This window comes from Melospiza melodia, unplaced genomic scaffold, assembly GCF_035770615.1.
Source record: "Melospiza melodia melodia isolate bMelMel2 unplaced genomic scaffold, bMelMel2.pri scaffold_276, whole genome shotgun sequence".
NCBI classification, from domain to species: domain Eukaryota; kingdom Metazoa; phylum Chordata; class Aves; order Passeriformes; family Passerellidae; genus Melospiza; species Melospiza melodia.
Window position 1 is genome coordinate 4,647 of NW_026948598.1, and position 17,954 is coordinate 22,600.

Genomic DNA, 17,954 nt, shown 5'->3' on the forward strand with positions numbered 1-17,954 from the left:
AAGGAGAAAGAAGTTTGGATCCTGAGAATACGGACCTGGAGTCCTGGGGAAAATGGGATTTGGATCCCAGGAGAAGTGACCCCAAATCCTGGCAAAGGGACGCTGGATCCCAGGGAAAAATGGGAATTTGGATCCCAGGAAAGAAATGGGATTTGGATCCTGGGAAGACGGAGCTCAGGTCCGGGGGAAATTGGGATTTGGATCCCAGAAAAAGGACCGTGAATGCTGGGAAAAAGGGACCTGGATCCCAGGAAAAATGGGATTTGGATCCTGGGGAAAGGGACCTGGATCCCAGGAAAAATGGGATTCCATCCTGGGAAAAGAAGGGATTTTGGATCCCAAAAACGGGATTTGGATCCCAAGAAGAGGAGCGCTGGATTCCGGGATGAAGGACACTGGGTGCCAGGAAAAGAAGGTACGTTGGATCACAGGGAAAACGGGATTTGGATCCCAAAAATGGGATTTGGATCCTGGGAAAAAGAGACTTTGGAGTCCAAGGAAAAAGGATTTTGGATCCTGGAAAAGGGACCTTGGATCCCAGAAAAAGGACCTTGGATCCTGGGCAAAGGGACCTGGAGCCCTGGGAGGAAAAGGACGTTGAGTCCGGGGAAAAATGGGATTTGGATCCCAGGAAAAAATGGGATTTGGATCCCAAAAGAAATGGGATTTTGGATCCAAAAAAAGGGACTTTGGAGTCCAAGGAGAAAGAACTTTGGATCCTGGGAATACGGACCTGGAGTCCTGGGAAAATGGGATTTGGATCCCAGGAGAAGTGACCCCAAATCCTGGGCACAGGGACGCTGGATCCCAGGGAAAAATGGGAATTTGGATCCCAGGAAAGAAATGGGATTTGGATCCTGGGAAGACGGAGCTCGGGTCCAGGGAAAAATGGGATTTTGGATCCCAGAAAAAGGACCGTGAATGCTGGGAAAAGGGACCTGGATCCCAGGAAAATGGGATTTTGGATCCTGGGAAGACGGACCTCAGGTCCAGGGGAAAATGGGATCTGGATCCCAAAGAAAGGGACTTTGGATCCTGGAAAAGGGACCTGGATCCCAGGGAAAAATGGGATTTGGATCCCTAAAAAAAGGGACTTTGGAGTCCAAGGAAAAAGGACTTTGGATCCTGGGAATGTGGGATTTGGATCCCACGAAGAGGGACTTGGATCCCAGGAGAAGTGACCCCAAATCCTGGGCAAAGGGACGCTGGATCCAGGGAAAAATGGGAATTTGGATCCCAGGGAAAAATGGGATTTGGATCCCGGGAAGACGGAGCTCGGGTCCAGGGGAAAATGGGATTTGGATCCAGAAAAAGGACCGTGAATGCTGGGAAAAGGGACCTGGATCCCAGGAAAAATGGATTTGGATCCTGGAAAAGGGACCTGGATCCAGGAAAAATGGGATTCCATCCTGGGAAAAGAAGGGATTTTGGATCCCAAAAAAGGGATTTGGATCCCAAGAAGAGGAACGCTGGATTCCGGGATGAAGGACACTGGATGGCAGGAAAGAAGGTACGTTGGATCACAGGGAAAACGGGATTTGGATCCCAAAAATGGGATTTGGATCCTGGGAAAAAGAGACTTTGGAGTCCAAGGAAAAAGGATTTTGGATCCTGGGAAAAGGGACCTTGGATCCCAGAAAAAGGACCTTGGATCCTGGGCAAAGGGACCTGGAGCCCTGGGAGGAAAAGGACGTTGAGTCCGGGGAAAAATGGGATTTGGATCCCAGGAAAAATGGGATTTGGACCCCCAAAAAATGGGATTTGGATCCCAAAAGAAATGGGATTTTGGATCCAAAAAAAGGGACTTTGGAGTCCAAGGAGAAAGAACTTTGGATCCTGGGAATACGGACCTGGAGTCCTGGGGAAAATGGGATTTGGATCCCATGAGAAGTGACCCCAAATCCTGGGAAAAAGGACTTTGGATCCCAGGAAAAAATGGGAATTTGGATCCCAAAAAAAGGACACTGGATCCCAAGAAGAGGGACTTTGGATCCCAGGAAAAAAAGGGATTTTGCATCCCAAGAAAAAAGGACTTTGGATCCTGGGAAAAAGGACCTGGAGTCCAGGGAAAAATGGGATCTGGATCCCAGGCGAAGTGACCCCAAATCCTGGGAAAAGGGACGCTGGATTCCAGGAAAAATGGGATTTGGATCCCAAGAAATGGATTTGGATCCCAAAAAAAATGGGATTTGGATTGCAGGAGAAAAAGGACTTTGAGTCAGGCAAGAAAAAGATTTTGGATCCCTAAAGAAGGGACTTGGAATCCCAGGGGAAAAAAAGGATTTGGATCCAAGGAAAAGGATCCCGATGGAAGGGACGCTGGATCCCAGGAGAAAAGGATTTTGGATCCCGGGAGGACGGAGCTCAGGTCCAGGGAAAATGGGATTGGGATCCAGAAAAAGGGACGTTGGATTGTGGAAAAAGGGACTTTGGATCCCAGGAAAAATGGGATTTGGATCCTGGGAAAAGTGACGCTAAATCCCAGGAAAAGGGACCTTGGATCCTGGAAAAGGAGAGATTCTGGATCCCAAAAAAAGGGATTTTGGATCCTGAGAAGATGGAATTTCGATCCCAAGAGAAGAGACTTTGGATTCTGGGAAAAGCAAGGACTTGGATCCCAAAAAATGGGATTTTGGATCATAAAAATTGGGAATTTTGATCCCAAAAAATGGGATTTTGGATCCCAAAAAATGGGATTTTGGATGCCAGGAACAGCAGGGACATTGGGCCTGGAACTGACTGTGTGGGATGGGATCGTTCCCGGATCCCAGAGCAGGATCCCAGTTTGGGATGGGATCGTTCCCAGTATCCCAGTTTGGGATGGGATCGTTCCCAGTATCCCAGTTTGGGATGGGATCGTTCCCAGTATCCCAGTTTGGGATGGGATCGTTCCCATTTTCCAGTTTGGGATGGATCGTTCCCATTTTCCCAGTTTGGGATGGGATCGTTCCCAGTATCCCAGTTTGGGATGGGATCGTTCCCATTATCCCAGTTTGGGATCATTCCTAGTATCCCAGTTTGGGATGGGATCGTTCCCATTATCCCAGTTTGGGATCGTTCCCAGTATCCCAGTTTGGGATGGGATCATTCCCATTATCCCAGTTTGGGATCGTTCCCAGTATCCCAGTTTGGGATCGTTCCCATTTTCCCAGTTTGGGATGGAATCGTTCCCAGTATCCCAGTTTGGGATCGTTCCTATTATCCAATTTGGGATCCTTCCCATTTTCCCAGTTTGGGATCATTCCCATTATCCCAGTTTGGGATGGGATCGTTCCCATATTCCAGTTATTCTCAGTAATTCCCAGTTTTCCCATTTTCCCAGCTAATCCCCCCATCCCAGTAATTCCTCTTATCCCAATAATTCCCAATAATCCCTTTCCACCAGTAATTCCCAATAATTCCCAGTAATTCCCACTATCCCACACACCAGTAATTCCCACTATCCACACCAGTAATTCCCAGTAATCCTTTCCAGCAGTAATTCCCACTTTCCCAATAATTCCCATTATCCCAGACCAGTCATTCCCAGTATCCCAGTCATTCCACAATCCCAGCAATTCCCATTATCCCATTTATTCCCAGTATCCCACTCATTCCCAGTATCCCAGTAATTCCCAGTATCCCGTTTATTCCCAGTATCCCAGTAATTCCCAGTATCCAGTCATTCCCAGTATCCCACCCATTCCCAGTATCCAGTCATTCCCAGTATCCCGTTTATTCCCAGTATCCCACTCATTCCCAGTATCCCAGCAATTCCCAGTATCCCATTTATTCCCAGTACCCCAGTCATTCCCAGTATCCCAGTCATTCCCACAATCCCAGCAATTCCCAGTATCCCGACAATTCCCAGTATCCCAGTCATTCCCAGTATCCCATTTATTCCCACTATCCCGACAATTCCCAGTATCCCAGTCATTCCCAGTATCCCATTTATTCCCAGTACCCCACCCATTCCCATTACCCCATTTATTCCCACAATCCCAGCAATTCCCAGTATCCCAGCAATTCCCAGTATCCCATTTATTCCCAATATCCCACTCATTCCCAGTATCTCAGCAATTCCCAGTATCCCAGTCATTCCCACTATCACAGTAATTTCCAGTATCCTGTTTATTCCCAGTATCCCACTCATTCCCAGTATCCCACTCATTCCCAGTATCCCATTTATTCCCACTATCCCAGTCATTCCCAGTATCCCAGCAATTCCCATTATCCCATTTATTCCCAGTATCCCACTCATTCCCAGTACCCCAGTCATTCCCAGTACCCCACTCATTCCCAGTATCCCACCAATTCCCAGCACCCCACTCATTCCCAGTATCCCAGTCATTCCCAGTATCCCACTCATTCCGACTATCCAGCAATTCCCAGTATCCCACTCATTCCCAGTATCCCAGTCATTCCCAGTATCCCAGCAATTCCCATTATCCCAATCATTCCCAGTATCCCAGTCATTCCCAGTATCCCATTTATTCCCATTATCCCACTTATTCCCAGTATCCCAGCAATTCCCAGTATCCCAGCAATTCCCATTATCCCATTTATTCCCAGTATCCCAGCGATTCCCAGTATCCCAGTCATTCCCAGTATCCCAGCAATTCCCAGTATCCCATTTATTCCCAGTATCCCAGCGATTCCCAGTATCCCAGTCATTCCACTATCCAGTCATTCCCACTATCCCAGTCATTCCCAGTACCCCAGTCATTCCAGTATCCCACTCATTCCAGTACCCCAGTCATTCCAGTATCCCACTCATTCCCAGTATCCACTCATTCCAGTACCCCAGTCATTCCCAGTATCCCACTCATTCCCAGTATCCCAATCATTCCCAGTATCCCAGTCATTCCCAGTATCCCAGTCATTCCCAGTATCCCATTTATTCCCATTATCCCACTCATTCCCATTATCCATTTATTCCAGTATCCCACCCATTCCAGTATCCCACTCATTCCCAGTATCCCATACCAGTATTCCCAGTATTCCCCAATTTTTCATTTTCTCCTCAATTTCCCCTGGTTTCACTCAAATTTCCCATTTTTTTTCACCCCGATTTTCCCTTTTTTCCCAAATTTTCAATGAGGTTTTCCCCCCCTCAATTTTCAATGGGATTTTTCCCCATTTTTCCATTTTTTTCCCCCGCCAGTTTTCTCTGTTTCTCCCCTATTTTCCAGGTTTTTTCTTCCAAATTTCCCTGTTTCCCACCCAAATTTCAATGTTTTCTCCCCCCATTTTTCCCTTTCCCCCCCATTTTTCCCCAAAATCCCCTTTATTCCCCAATTTTCCCCTTTTCCCCCCAATTTTCCCCTTTTTTCCCCAAATTTTCAATATTTTCCCCCCTAATTTCCCTTGTTCCCCCCCAAATTTCCATTATTTTTTCCTCCCTTTTTTACCCCCATTTTCCCCAAATTTCCACTGTTTTTCCCCCAATTTTCCATAGATTTTCCCCTAAATTTCCCTGATTTCCGCCCTGATTTTCACTAATTTTCGTTTTTTCCCCCAAAATTCCCTATTTCCCCCAAAATTCCCAATTTTCCATGATTTTCCCCCAATTTTCCCCTTTTCCCCCCAGATTTCCATGGTTTTTCCCCCAATTTTCCCCCTTTTTTCCCAAATTTTCAATATTTTTCCCCCAATATTTCCCTTGTTCCCCCCCAAATTTCCATTATTTTTTCCTCCCAATTTTCCTTTTTTCCCCCCATTTTCCCCCAAATTCCCTGTTTTTCCCCCCAATTTCAATGGTTTTCTTCCCAATTTTCCCTTTTTTACCCCCATTTTCCCCAAATTTCCACTGTTTTTCCCCAATTTTCATAGATTTTCCCCTCAAATTTCCCTGATTTTCACTAATTTTCGTTTTTTCCCCCCAAAATTCCCCATTTCCCCAAAATTCCCAATTTTCATGATTTTCCCCCAATTTTCCCCTTTTCCCCCCAGATTTCCATGGTTTTTCCCCCAATTTTCCCCCTTTTTTCCCCAAATTTTCAGTATTTCCCCCAATATTTCCCTTGTTCCCCACCAAATTTCCATTATTTTTTCCTCCCAATTTTCCTTTTTTCCCCCCATTTTCCCCCAAATTCCCCTGTTTTTCCTCCCCAATTTCAATGGTTTTCCTCCCAATTTTCCCTTTTTTACCCCCGTTTTCCCCCAAATTTCCACTGTTTTTCCCCCAATTTTCCATTGATTTTCCCCCAAATTTCCTCGATTTCCTCCCTGATTTTCACTAATTTTCATTTTTTCCCCCAAAATTCCCAATTTCCCCCGATTTCCCCCAATTTTCCCCCTGCAGGGTGAAGATCCCTTCACGGAGGAGCCCCAGGACGGCCCCAAAGCCGCGGAAATTCCGGAAAAATCCCCGGAAAATTCCCAAATTTCCCCGGACGGCGCCAAAGCCCAGGAATTCCTCACGGCCCCCGGGCCCCTCCTGGTGCCCCCGTTCCTGGAGGAGCCCGAAATTCCCGAAAATCCCCAAAATTCACAGGAAAATCCCCAAGAAAATCCCAAAAATTCCAGGAAAACCCCCAGGAAAATCCCCAAAATTCCCAGGAAAATTCCCAGGAAAATCCCCAAGAAAATCCAAAAATTCCCAGGAAAATTCCAAGGAAAATCCTGAAATTTCCCAAGAAAATCCCCAGGAAAATCCCCAAAATAATCCCAAAAACTCCGAGGAAAATTCCCCCAAATCCCAGGAATTTGGGATTCCCCCATAAACCAAACTGAGGAGGAAAAGGAGGAAAAAAATCCGGAAAAAATTCCAGAAAAAGAGGAAAAAACCCCGGAAAAGGAGGAGGAAAAAACCTCGCAAGAGCCCTGAGAATTCCAGGTGAGGATTCCATCCAAAATTGGATTTTCCAGAATTTCCAACTGGAATTGGAATTTTGGGGAGAATTCTTGGAAATTCATTAAAATTGAAATTTTTTCTCCCATTCCTGATTTTTTTTTTCTCCTTTTCCAGGATGAAGAAGCCACAAAAGAGGAAAATTCCTGAATTTTCCCATTCCTGAGGAATTCCCTGCTGGGATTTCAGGCAATTTATAGCGAAATAAAGCCCAAAAATGGGAAAAATAAAAAGTTGGAAGTTTGGAAAAATTCCTGACGATTTTTTTCATTTTTTCCCCAAAATTCCTCAATTTTAGAGAAGATTTTTTTCCCAAAAATTGGAATTTTTTGCCTTTAATTTTTATTTTTTTCCCTCCCAGGGAGGATTTGGGAATTTCCATTCCAAGGGAGATTTTTGGGGAGAAATTCCTGAATTTTTTCTACCCCAAAATTTCCCTTTTTTAGCAGAATTTGATGTTCCAACCCTGTGATTTTCATCATTTTTTCCCTAAAAAATTCCCCCCAAAAAATCCAGGAATTCTTTGGAATTCCGAGCTGGAATTTTAAATAAATCCCTGATTTTTGGTTTAACTAAAATTTCCTTTTTTCACCCCCAAAATTGATGGAATTCCCAAAAAATTTGGGAATTTTGGGGGATTTTTCTTCAAATTGAGCCCAAATTTTTCTGGAATTGGAATTTCCAGGGGGGAGATGGGATGGGGACCCAAAATGTCCCTAAAACCCCAAAATGTCCCTAAATTGTCCCAAAACCCCCCCAAAATGTCCCCAAAATGTCCTTGGGACCCCCAAAATGATCTCAGAATCCTCCAAATTCTTCCTGGGACCCCCAAAATTCTCCCCAAATCCCCTCAAGGTGTCCCAAAACGTCCCCAAATTGTCCCCAAGATCCCCAAAATGTCCCTGAAGACCCCGAAATTCCCCCAAAATGTCCCCAAAATGTCTCTGGGACCCTCAAAATCCCCCAAAAATGTCCCCAAGACCCCCAAAGTGTCCCCAAAATGTCCCCGGGACCCCAGAGTGTCCCCAAAATGTCCCTAAGAGCCCCAAAGTGTCCCCAAAATGTCCCAAGACCCCCCAGAATGTCCCCAAAATGTCCCTAAGAGCCCCAAAGTGTCCCCAAAATGTCCCCAAGACCCCCAAAGTGTCCCCCAACCCCCCAAAATGTCCCCAATTTGTGCCCAAAACCCCCCAAATGTCCCCAAAATGTCCCAGGACCACCCAGATGTCCCCAAAGTGTCCCTGGGAGCCCCAAAATCTCCCAAGTGTCCCCAAAATGTCCTTGGACCCCCAAGGTGTCCCCAAAGTGTCACTGGACCCCCAAAATTCTCCCCAAATCCCCTCAAGGTGTCCCCAAAACGTCCCCAAATTGTCCCAGGATCCCCAAAATGTCCCTGAAGACCCCGAAATTCCCCCAAAATGTCCCCAAAATCTCTCTGGGACCCTCAAAATCCCCCCAAAAATGTCCCCAAGACCCCAAAGTGTCCCCAAAATGTCCCCAAGACCCCCAGAGTGTCCCAAACCCCCCAAAATGTCCCTGGGACCCCCAGAATGTCCCCAAAATGTCCCCAAGACCCCCAGAATGTCCCCAAAATGTCCCTAAGAGCCCCAGAGTGTCCCCAAAATGTCCCTGGGACCCCCAGAATGTCCCCCCAACCCCCCAAAATGTCCCTGGGACCCCCCAAAATATCCCAATTTGTGCCCAAAAAGCCCCAAATGTCGCCAAATTTGTCCCCAGGACCCCCCAGATGTCCCCAAAGTGTCCCTGGGAGCCCCAAAATCTCCCCCAAAATGTCCCCGAGACCCCCAAAATGTCCCCAAGAGCCCCAAAATCCCCCCCAAGTGTCCCCAAAATGTCCCTGGGAGCCCCAAAATCCCCCCAGGTGTCCCCAAAATGTCCCCAGGACCCCTCAAATGTCCCCAGATTTTCACCAGGGACCCCCAAAGTGTCCCCAAAGTCCCCTCGTGTCCCCAGGATCCCCCCGGTGTCCCCAAACCCCCCTGGTGTCCCTCAGGACCCCCTGAAATGTCCCCAAATTGTCCCCAGGATCCCCCAAAATGTCCCCAAACCCCCCTGGTGCCCCTCAGGACCCCCTGAAATGTCCCCAAAACATCCCCACGACCCCCAAATTGTCCCCAGGGATCCCCCCCCCCAAATTTATGGTCCCCAAAGTGTCCCCCAAGAACCCCCTGGTGCTCCCAAAGTCCCCCAGGACCCCCCAAAACATCCCCAGGGACCCCAAAATGTCCCCAAGGACCCCAAAATGTCCCCAGGGACCCCAAAATGTCCCCAAGGACCCCCTGGAGACCCCCCCCCATTCTCAGTCCCCCGATGTCCCTCCCAGGACCCCCAAAATGTCCCCAAATTGTCCCAGGGGACCCCCAAAGTGTCCCCAAACTCCCCCGGTGTCACCCAGGGCCCCCAAATTGTCCCTGGGACCCCAAAATGTCCCCAAAGATCCCCCGGGACCCCCCCGCGGGACCCCCAAAATGTCCCCAAGGGCCCCCCCGGTGTCCCCAAATGCCCCCGGTGCCCCCCCCCCGCTGTCCCCTCCCCCTCCCGGTGTCCTCCCCCCCCCCCCCCCATTCCCGTTGTCCCCTCCCGGTGTCCCCTCCCCCCCCCCTCCCCCCCCCATTCCCGGTGTCCCCTCCCGGTTCCCCCCCTTCCGTTCCCTCCCGTGACGTCACGCGGCGGGGCCGGCGGCGGTGGGCGTGTCCCGGTTGCGCCGTGACGTCACGCGCAGCGCGGTGAGGTCAGTGCGGCGCCGCTGCCGGACCCGCTGCCCCTCGGTGCCCGCGGCCCCCCGCCCCCTCCCCTCCCTCCTCCTCCTCCTCCTCCGCCCCCGCCGCCGCCCCCGGCCCGCCGGGAGGGAGGGAGGGCGGCTCAGCCCGGCCCGGCCCGGCCCGGCCCCCCTCAGGTAAGAGCGGGGCCGCGGCGGGAGCGCCGGGAGGGCCGGGCCGGGCCGGGCCGGGGGAGGCGGCGGCCCTGAGGGGGAAGCGGGAGGACGGAGCGGGGACACCGGGTGGGCTTCATGGGGGTGCCGCGATTCACCAACGCCGCTTACGTCGCCCCGCCGGCGTAACCCGCATTGCGTAATGCGGCCGCTGCGTCAGGGCGGCTACGCCAACGGCGTAGGCAGCGGCGCGGGCCCCGCCGCTGCGCTAACGCCGTAAAGGCGGGGGCGCCGCTGGCGCAAGCGCCGGGCGCCCTTCCCGCTCCGCCGTGCCTGCCGCTCTCTCCGCCGCCTCCCGGTGCGCCCGGCGGGCGATCCGCGGCCTGTCCGCCCTCACGGGGCGGTGCGGGGGCTCCGGGGGTCGCGGGGGTCGTGGCGGAGCGCCCTCCGCCCTGCGCCGCCGGGGTTACGCCGTTTGCGTAGGGCGCGGGGCGGGGCGGGCGGGGCCGCGCTACGCCGTTTGCGTAGGCGCCGTTCAGCGCCGCCTTACGCCGTTTGCGTACGAGCTGCCCTGCGCGGCGTTACGCCGTTTGCGTAGCGCCGGGCGTGCGCCGCGCGGGCGGGGCCGCCTTACGCCGTTGGCGTAGCGCGGGGCGGGGCCGGCGCGCGGGGGGCACTTCCTGCCGCCGCCATTTTGTCGCGGACCGGGAGGAAGCGGCGGCGGCTCCTGCGCGGCGGCAGCGCCGGCCCGGCCCGGCCCGGCCCGCGGTGAGTGAGCCCCGGGACGGCGCCGGCAGCGCCCGCCACGCCGGGCGGGACCGGGCGCGGCAGCGCCGCTGCGGCGGAGCGAGCCCGCCCCCGTTAGGCCCAGCCCGCCCCCGTTAGGCCCAGGCCGCTCCCGCCCCGCGGGGCCGCCCCCGCCCGCTCCGTGAGGGGAGGACGCGCTGAGGGCGGCCCGGGGCGGAGGGGACTCGGCGGCCACGGCCCTGCGGCCTCTCCCGGGTCGGTTTGGAGCGTTCCCGGTGCGGTTTTGCGGAATTGCCGCGGTTTGGGGCGGGTGTGGGGAACGGTGACGTTGGAGCGCTCGGAGCTGGAGCGCGGCGGGGCCTGAGGGGAGCGCGGGGAGCACCGGGGGACACCGGAGGACACCGGGACGTGAGGGGACACCCGGAGTTTGGGGGGACACCGGGGCATGAGGGAGGATACCGGGACCTGAGGGGGATACCGGGAATTTGAGGGGACACCGGGGCCTGAGGGGAGACATCGGGAGCTCGGGGTGGGAACGGACACTGAGAGGATTTTTGGGATGAGAATGGGACACTGAGGGGATTCTTGGATGTTTTGGGGTGCGAATAGGACCCTGAGGGAATTCTTGGATGTTTTGGGGTGGGAATGGAACACAGAGAGGATTTTTGGGATAGGAATGGGACACTGAGGGGATTCACGGATGTTTTTTGATGGAATGAGACACTGAGGGGATTCATGGATGTTTTGAGATGAGGAGCGAACGCTGAGGGAAATCCTGGAAGTTTTGGGGTGGGAAGAGGACGCTGAAGGGATTCGTGGTTTGTTTGGGATGAGGAGTGAACTGTGAGGGAATTCCTGGGTTTTATAGGATGGGGATGGGACACTGAGGGAATTCCTGAAATATTTTGGGATGAGGAGTGAACACTGAGGGAATTCCTGGGTTTTATAGGATGGGGATGGGACACTGCGGGAATTCCTGGATATTTTGGGATGAGGAGTGAACTCTGAGGAAAAAATTCCCAGTTTATTTGGGATGGGAATGGGACACTGAGGGAGTTCCTGGATGTTTTGGGATGGGGAGTGAAACTCTGAGGGTGTTCCTGGATGTTTTTGGGTAGCAAGGGAATTCCTGGTTTGTGCGGGATGAGGAGTGAACGCTGAGGGAAATTTGGGATTTTTGGGACGCAAAGGGGCCAGCGAGGGAATTCCTGGATGTGTTGGGGTAATGGGGAGTCCCTGAGATCATTCTTGGGATTTTAGGGATGGGAATTGGGACGCTGAGGGAGCTCCTGGCTTTTATAGGATGGGGATGGGGACACTGAGGGAATTCCTGGGTGTTTTGGGATGAGGAGTGAACTCTGAGGGAATTCCCAGTTTATTTGGGGTGGGGATGGGACCCTGAGGGAGTTCCCAGATGTTTTGCAGTAGGAATTCGGAGCCCGGGGTGTCTCAGGGATTTTGGGGTTGGAATTTGGCGCCTGAGGGAATTCTCGTTTGTTTTGGGATGGGGATGGAACACTGAGGGAATTGCTGGATGTTTTGGGGTGAGAAGTGAACACTGAGGGGATTCATGGACGTTTTGGGATACAAATGCAACACTGAGGGAATTCCTGGATGTTTTGGGGTGGGAATGGGACCCTGAGGGAGTTCCTGGATGTTTTGGGATGGGGAGTGAAACTCTGAGGGTGTTCCTGGATGTTTTTGGGTAGCAAGGGAATTCCTGGTTTGTGTGGGATGAGGAGTGAACGCTGAGGAAATTTGGGATTTTTGGACGCAAAGGGGCCAGTGAGGGAATTCCTGGATGTTTTGGGGTAACGAGGAGTCCCTGAGATCATTCTTGGGATTTTAGGGATGGGAATTGGGACGCTGAGGGAGCTCCTGGCTTTTATAGGATGGGGATGGGGACACTGAGGGAGTTCCTGAAATATTTTGGGATGAGGAGTGAACACTGAGGGAATTCCTGGGTTTTATAGGATGTGGATGGGGACACTGAGGGAATTCCTGGATATTTTGGGATGGGGAGTGAACTCTGAGGGAATTCCGGGTTTTATAGGATGGGAATGGGACCCTGAGGGAATTCCTGAAATATTTTGGGATGAGGAGTGAACTCTGAGGGAATTCCTGGGTTTTATAGGATGGGGATGGGACACTGAGGGAATTCCTGGATATTTTGGGATGAGGAGTGAACTCTGAGGGAATTCCCAGTTTATTTGGGATGGGGATGGGACCCTGAGGGAGTTCCTGGATGTTTTGGGATGGGGAGTGAACTGTGAGGGAATTTCTGGCTTTTATAGGATGGGGATGGGACACTGAGGGAATTGCTGGATATTTTGGGATGAGGAGTGAACTGTGAGGGAATTCCAGTTTATTTGGGATGGGGATGGGACACTGAGGGAGTTCCCAGATGTTTTGCAGTAGGAATTCGGAGCCCAGGGGTGTCTCAGGGATTTTGGGGTTGGAATTTGGTGCCTGAGGGAATTCTCGTTTGTTTTGGGATGGGGATGGGACACTGAGGGAATTGCTGGATGTTTTGGGGTGAGAAGTGAACACTGAGGGGATTCACGGACATTTTGGGATACAAATGCAACACTGAGGGAATTCCTGGATGTTTTGGGTGGGAATGGGACACTGAGGGAATTGTTGGATGTTTTGGGATGGGGATGGGACCCTGAGGGAGTTCCTGGATGTTTTGGGATGGGGAGTGAAACTCTGAGGGTGTTCCTGGATGTTTTTGGGTAGCAAGGGAATTCCTGGTTTGTGTGGGATGAGGAGTGAACGCTGAGGGAAATTTGGGATTTTTGGGACGCAAAGGGGCCAGTGAGGGAATTCCTGGATGTTTTGGGTAACGAGGAGTCCCTGAGATCATTCTTGGGATTTTAGGGATGGAATTGGGACGCTGAGGGAGCTCCTGGCTTTTATAGGATGGGGATGGGACACTGAGGGAATTCCTGAAATATTTTGGGATGAGGAGTGAACACTGAGGGAATTCCTGGGTTTTATAGGATGGGGATGGGGCACTGAGGGAATTCCTGGATATTTTGGGATGAGGAGTGAACTGTGAGGGAATTCCCAGTTTATTTGGGATGGGATGGGACACTGAGGGAGTTCCCAGATGTTTTGCAGTAGGAATTCGGAGCCCAGGGCTGTCTCAGGGATTTTGGGATTGGAATTGGGACACTGAGGGAATTCCTGGGTGTTTTGGCTGGGAATGGAACACTGAGGGAATTCCTGGATGTTTTGGGATGGGGATGGAACACTGAGGGGGTTCACGGACGTTTTGGGGTGGGAATGCAACACTGAGGGAATTCCTAGAAGTTTTTGGGTGGGAATGGGACACTGAGGGAAATCCTGGATGTTTTGGGGTGGGAATGGGACGCTGAGGGGATTGCCAGGATTTTTGGGATAGCAAAGGAACACTGAGGGAATTGTTGGATGTTTTGGGATGAGGAGTGAAGAGTGAATGCTGAGGGAATTCCTCAGAGTTTTGGGGTAACAGGGAGTCCTGAAAGTGATCCTGAGTGTTTTGGAATGGGAATTGGGAGCCCGAGGGAATTCCTGGATGGTTTGGGATGGGAATGGAACACTGAGGGAATTCCCAGAAGTTTTGGGGTGGGAATTGAACACTGAGGAATTCATGGTTTATTTGGGGTGAGGAGTGAACACTGAGGGAATTCCCAGAAGTTTTGGGTGGGAAACGAACCCTGAGGGAATTCCTGGTTTATTTGGGATGAGGAGTGAACACTGAGGGAATTCCAGAAGTTTTGGGGTGGGAATGGAACTCTGAGGGAATCCATGGTTTATTTGGGGTGAAGAGTGAACGCTGAGGGAAATCCTGGATGTTTTGTGGTGGGAATTGGGACACTGAGGGAGTTTTGGGTTTTACAGCATGGGAATGGAACACTGAGGGAGTTCCTGAATGGTTTGGGGTGGGAATGGAACACTGAGGGAATTCCCATTTTTTTTGGGGTGGGAATTGGGACACTGAGGAAATTCCCATTTTTTTGGGTGAGAATGGAACTCTGAGGAATTCCAGAAGTTTTGGGGTGGGAATGGAACCCTGAGGGAATTCCTGGTTTATTTGGGATGAGGAGTGAACACTGAGGGAATTCCCAGAAGTTTTGGGGTGGGAATGGAACCCTGAGGGAATCCATGGTTTATTTGGGATGAAGAGTCAACGCTGAGGGAAATCCTGGATGTTTTGTGGTGGGAATTGGGATGCTGAGGGAGTTTTGGGTTTTACAGCATGGGAATGAAACACTGAGGGGGTTCCTGAATGGTTTGGGTGGGAATGGAACACTGAGGAAATTCCCATTTTTTGGGGTGGGAAGGGAACACTGAGGGAATTCCCAGAAGTTTTGGGGTGAGAATGGAACACTGAGGGAATCCATGGTTTATTTGGATGAGGAGTGAACACTGAGGGAATTCCATTTTTTTGGGTTGGGAATGGAACTCTGAGGGAATTCCCAGAAGTTTTGGGGTGGGAATGGAACACTGAGGGAATTCATGGTTTATTTGGGATGAGGAGTGAACACTGAGGGAATTCCCATTTTTTGGGGGTTGGGATGGAACCCTGAGGGAATTCATGGTTTATTTGGGATGAAGAGTCAACGCTGAGGGAAATCCTGGATGTTTTGTGGTGGGAATTGGGACACTGAGGGAGTTTTGGGTTTTACAGCATGGGAATGAAACACTGAGGGAGTTCCTGAATGGTTTGGGGTGGGAATGGAACCCTGAGGGAATTCCAGAAGTTTTGGGGTGGGAATGGGACACTGAGGGAATTCATGGTTTATTTGGGATGAAGAGTGAACACTGAGGAAATTCCCATTTTTTGGGGTTGGAATGGAACCCTGAGGAATTCATGGTTTATTTGGGATGAGGAGTGAACGCTGAGGGAAATCCTGGATGTTTTGTGGTGGGAATTGGGACGCTGAGGGAGTTTTGGGTTTTACAGCATGGAATGAAACACTGAGGGGGTTCCTAAATGGTTTGGGATGAGGAGTGAACACTGAGGGAATTCCCATTTTTTTTGGGGTGGAATGGAACCCTGAGGGAATTCATGGTTTATTTGGGATGAGGAGTGAACACTGAGGGAATTCCCATTTTTTTGGGGTGGGAATTGGGACACTGAGGAAATTCCCATTTTTTTTGGGGTGGGAATTGGGACACTGAGGAATTCCAGAAGTTTTGGGGTGGGAATGGAACTCTGAGGGAATCCATGGTTTATTTGGATGAAGAGTGAACACTGAGGGAAATCCTGGATGTTTTGTGGTGGGAATTGGGACGCTGAGGGAGTTTTGGGTTTTACAGCAAGGGAACGGATCACTGAGGGAATTCCTGGGTTTGTGGGATGAGAACGGGAGGGATACTGAAGGGATTCCTGGTTGTTTTGGGGTGGGATGGAGCACTGCAGGAATTCCTGGAGGGTTTGGGATGAGAAGTGAAGCTCTGAGGGAATTGCTGGGTGTTTTGGGATGGGAAGGGGACACTGAGGGAATTGTCAGGATTTTTGGGATGTGAATGGAATGCTGAGGGAAGTCCCGGATGTTTTGGGGTGGAATTGAACACTGAGAGAATTCTTGGATGTTTTAGGATGGGAATTGGGAGCCTGAGGGAATTTCTGAGTGTTTTGGGATGGAATTGGGAGCCTGAGGGAATTTCTGAGTGTTTTGGGATGGAATTGGGAGCCTGAGGGAATTTCTGAGTGTTTTGGGATGGGAATTGGAGCCTGAGGGAATTTCTGAGTGTTTTGGGATGGGAATTGGGAGCCTGAGGGAGTCTCTGGTTTATGTGGGATGGGAAGGGGACACTGAGGGAATTGTCAGGATGTTTGGGATGTGAATGGAATGCTGAGGGAATTGCTGGGTGTTTTGGGGTGGGAATTGAACACTGAGAGAATTTTTGGATGTTTTGCAATGAGGAGTCAACACCGAGGGAATTCCCAGTTTTATAGGGTGGGAATGGAACGCTGAGGGAATTCCTGAAAGTTTTGGGGTGACAGGGGAGTCACTGTAATATTCCTGGATGTTTTGGGATGGGAATTGGGAGCCTGAGGGAATTTCGGAGTGTTTTGGGGTGGGAATGGAACTCTGAGGGAATTGCTGGGTGTTTTGGGCTGAGGAGTGAACTCTGAGAATTCCTGGTGGTTTTGGGACAAAGAGTGAACACTGAGGGAATTGCTGGGTGTTTTGGCATGAGGAGTGAACTCTGAGGGAATTGCTGGGTGTTTTGGCATGAGGAGTGAACTCTGAGGAATTCCTGGTGGTTTTGGGACAAGGAGTGAACACTGAGGGAATTCCTGCATGGTTTGGGGTGGGAATGGAGCACTGAGGGGATTGCTGAGGTTTGGATGTGGGAAGGGCACTGTGAGAATTTCTGGATGTTTTATTGGCACGAGGAGTGAACTCTGAGAGAATTCCTGTTTTATTTGGGGTGAGGAGTGAACACTGAGAGAATTCCTGTTTTATTTGGGATGAGGAGTGAACTGTGAGAGAATTCCTGTTTTATTTGGGGTGAGGAGTGAACTCTGAGAGAATTCCTGTTTTATTTGGGCTGAGGAGTGAACTCTGAGAGAATTCCTGTTTTATTTGGGGTGAGGAGTGAACTGTGAGAGAATTCCTGTTTTATTTGGGGTGAGGAGTGAACACTGAGAGAATTCTGTTTTATTTGGGGTGAGGAGTGAACTCTGAGAGAATTCCTGTTTTATTTGGGGTGAGGAGTGAACACTGAGAGAATTCCTGTTTTATTTGGGATGAGGAGTGAACTGTGAGAGAATTCCTGTTTTATTTGGGGTGAGGAGTGAACTGTGAGAGAATTCCTGTTTTATTTGGGGTGAGGAGTGGACTCTGAGAGAATTCCTGTTTTATTTGGGGTGAGGAGTGAACTGTGAGAGAATTCCTGTTTTATTGGCACGAGGAGTGAACTCTGAGAGAATTCCTGTTTTATTTGGGGTGAGGAGTGAACTGTGAGAGAATTCCTGTTTTATTTGGGATGAGGAGTGAACTCTGAGAGAATTCCTGTTTTATTTGGGGTGAGGAGTGAACTGTGAGAATTCCTGTTTTATTTGGGGTGAGGAGTGAACTGTGAGAGAATTCCTGGTTTATTTGGGATGAGGAGTGAACTCTGAGAGAATTCCTGTTTTATTTGGGGTGAGGAGTGAACTGTGAGAATTCCTGTTTTATTTGGGGTGAGGAGTGAACTGTGAGAGAATTCCTGTTTTATTTGGGGTGAGGAGTGAACTCTGAGAGAATTCCTGTTTATTTGGGATGAGGAGTGAACTGTGAGAATTCCTGTTTTATTTGGGGTGAGGAGTGAACTGTGAGAGAATTCCTGTTTTATTGGCATGAGGAGTGAACTCTGAAATAATTCCTGTTTTATTTGGGGTGAGGAGTGAACTCTGAGAGAATTCCTGTTTTATTTGGGGTGAGGAGTGAACTCTGAGAGAATTCCTGTTTTATTTGGGGTGAGGAGTGAACTCTGAGGGAA

At 50.6% G+C, this 17,954-nt stretch overlaps 2 long non-coding RNA genes across 3 annotated transcripts in view; both read left to right on the plus strand.

Moving 5' to 3' along the window:
- The first annotated feature begins 6,513 nt into the window (after window positions 1-6,513).
- On the plus strand, window positions 6,514-7,083 carry LOC134433835 (uncharacterized). Its single transcript, XR_010031750.1, has 2 exons — window positions 6,514-6,817; window positions 6,950-7,083. It is a non-coding gene; the product is annotated as an uncharacterized LOC134433835 (long non-coding RNA).
- A 2,597-nt stretch (window positions 7,084-9,680) lies between these two features.
- The window catches only part of LOC134433836 (uncharacterized), a 28,600-nt gene continuing 20,326 nt past the window's right edge, over window positions 9,681-17,954 (plus strand). The window contains exon 1 of one of the 2 annotated variants that reach the window (XR_010031751.1): window positions 9,681-9,749. This is a non-coding gene — a long non-coding RNA (uncharacterized LOC134433836). Of the gene's footprint in view, window positions 9,750-10,453; window positions 10,494-17,954 lie in introns of those variants that run through there. The other variant, XR_010031752.1, reaches the window with a different exon arrangement.